At 42.4% G+C, this 2761-nt stretch overlaps 1 long non-coding RNA gene across 1 annotated transcript; it reads right to left on the bottom strand.

Annotated features, from left to right (window-relative positions):
• Positions 1-877: 877 nt before the first annotated feature.
• LOC125555668 lies at positions 878-2530 on the bottom strand. Its single transcript, XR_007304807.1, has 2 exons — positions 1611-2530; positions 878-1504 (listed from the first exon to the last, which is right to left on the bottom strand). It is a non-coding gene; the product is annotated as an uncharacterized LOC125555668 (long non-coding RNA).
• Positions 2531-2761: the final 231 nt, after the last annotated feature.

The raw sequence follows: 2761 nt of genomic DNA, 5'->3' as shown, positions 1-2761 counted from the left end.
CCACAGTTATACTAGCAAGAAAATCTCTAAACTCAGATTTGCGAGATTCACTAGTACTACCCCATTGTGGAAGTTTGCAAGCAATGGTAGAATCTGAAATTCACTAGTACTACCCCATTGTGGAAGATTCCCCCACAGTTTGTGGAAGTTTGCAAGATTTCTGAAATTTTTAGTAACTTTAAATAAAAGTGAACCAAACTCAACAAAATTGATAGTAACTACTCCTACAAGTGCCTAGGACCTATATCATGCATTAGAACTACTTGGAACCATATAAATTTGACATGCAAGCTCAAGAACATGGTCACCTCGGCAGCACAAATTTGCAATGAATAAAGTACTAGAACAAAAACTAATTGGACCAATGGAGGAGTCACATACCAAGAAACAATCCCCCCAAAGTAGTTTTGTGAGAGGTGCTTTGAGCAAGGAGATCGAAAATCGCCGCAAAATGAGCTAAAACTCGTGCTTGAGCTGGATGGTGGTTTTTTTTGGGAGAAAGGAGTGTGTGGGTGTAGGAATAAGTGGAGGGGAGCCACCGTGGGCCCACGAGGCAGGGGGGCGCGCCCTGGACCCTCGTGCGCAGGTGCTTGCTCCCCCTGTTGTGTTTTCAGTGCTAGATATTTTCAAATATTTCAGAAAAAATCATATTTAAATTTCAGGGCATTTGGAGAACTTTTATTTTTGGGGTATTTTTTATTGCATGGGTAATTCAAAGAACAGACAAAAATTACTATTTTTGCTTTATTTCAACTAAATAACAGAAAGTAAAGAAAAGGTACAGAGAGTTGTGTTTTCTAAATTCATCCATCTCATGCTCATCAAAAAAAATCCACTAACACGGTTGATCAGGTCTTGTTAACAAACTCATTCTGAATAACATGAAACCGGAGAATTTTTGAATAACATCAAATAAGAACCCCTGCACTACATCTTGAAGAAAGAACACACAGGACATAATGTTGACATGTCACTGGATGCATCAGCCTTAGGAACAGGAGCTAAATGTTACAGAAATACAAAATACTGAAAAGAAAAGCAAAAGCGAGATGAAAAAACTTGGAAAAAAAACAAGAAATGTACGTACTACATCTACATGAATGGAGGACTGCTAGTTAAGTTATACAATAGTGTGAAGTATACATCCCGATTCTGATTGCACATGCTGACATAGTGTCTCTTCTCTTATGTACTAGTCAAACTGCTGCAGCTAGCTAGCCTTGACCAAACATACATGCATCAACACAAGCTAGCTAGCTCATCTCACCGTTGCAAAATGGCCACTTGCTAGTTAATCAAACTATTTTTAACACATAAGCTTGACTTTATTTTCCAAACTAATAGGAATGGCTTTGTTTTTCAACCATACACACAAAAAATAGACCTAAACAGACATGCAAACAACCATGACCTCGTTGTAGAACTTGAACCTCACCACCACAGAAGCCAGCCATGTCACCATCTCCATCTCCCCGGTATTCAACTTGAACCACAGGAGCAAATCCTGGACCCCAACCACCAGAAAATAAGCTCACCATCCATTAAACAACACACATACGCCACATATATGACCTGCTCGAGGAATGGCGCAAAGGAAGAGGCGACCGGACCTGGTACAGGCGGGCAAAGGCAGGAGTGAGCGTGTTCTACACGGCGGCATCAGGTGGCCACTCGGATGAGGAGTTTCAGAAGGGGCCGATACATGCCGTGGGAGGTTGAGGGAGAGAGAGAGCAGACGAAGAAGACCGACGCGGTCCTGAGGAGCGGCGTCGAGCACCTATTGGTTGGTTAGATCCGGCAGCGTTGTGGCCGGAGGCTGCCAGATCTGAGGACCACGAAGACGGAGACGAGACCCGAAAGGACACTTCCGCGTCGGGAGGAAGAGCAGGGAGTGGGTGATGTTGCTGAGCCAGGGAGAGCGACGAGGGTGAGGGCGCAGCCGGGTCAACGGGCGACAGCGCTGTTGGCGCATGACGGCGGCGGCGAAGAAGTTGTTGGGACTTGGGAGAAGAGAAGATGCGGTGTGGGACTGGGAGGTTTCGGAGGGAAAGGGGTGGGATGGGAGGACGTGGGCACATGGCGGATACAAGATGGGCCGCACGTAAAAAAATGGTAAGTGGCAGGAGGTAAGTAATGGCTGGAGGTGAAAATGGTTCCTGCTCCTGCCGTAACTGACATTTTTTCATAAGAAATTCGAAAAGATATATACCATACGTATTCAGTAAAGAAAATCTTTTCTTTTTGCGAAACTCAGTAAAGAAAATCTACTCTCTTTTGCAGGTAAAATAAATTTCTACTCGAAATTAATTATTTCAGATATCTCATCAAAAGTAATTTCATGGTCGAAATTGCCATATCGATCTTTGTACGATTGGTTGATGCTACAATCTGACTTCAGTTGGACCCAAATCAAGGAATCAATCGATAGTTGGCATGAATCTTTGCATGTAAATTGTATATAATCTGTCGTGCGCAAAGTACTCATCTATAATATATTGTTATGCATATACAGTATAAAATTACAGCCCAATGTGTGCCACTCCCTCCGTTCTTAAATATAAGTCTTTTTAGACATTTCAAATGAAATACAATATACGGATGTATGTAGACATATTTTAGAGTGTAGATTCACTCATTTTACTCCGTATGTAGTCACTTGGTGGAATTCCTAAAAAGACTTATATTTGAGAACGAAGGGAGTACAAAACATTTCAATATGGAGGCACACATTTATGAACAAGTGGAGTACTCCCTAGGAATA

Source organism: Triticum urartu, chromosome 5, assembly GCF_003073215.2.
Source record: "Triticum urartu cultivar G1812 chromosome 5, Tu2.1, whole genome shotgun sequence".
NCBI lineage: Eukaryota > Viridiplantae > Streptophyta > Magnoliopsida > Poales > Poaceae > Triticum > Triticum urartu.
This window is presented reverse-complemented; position numbering and strand designations above follow the sequence as displayed.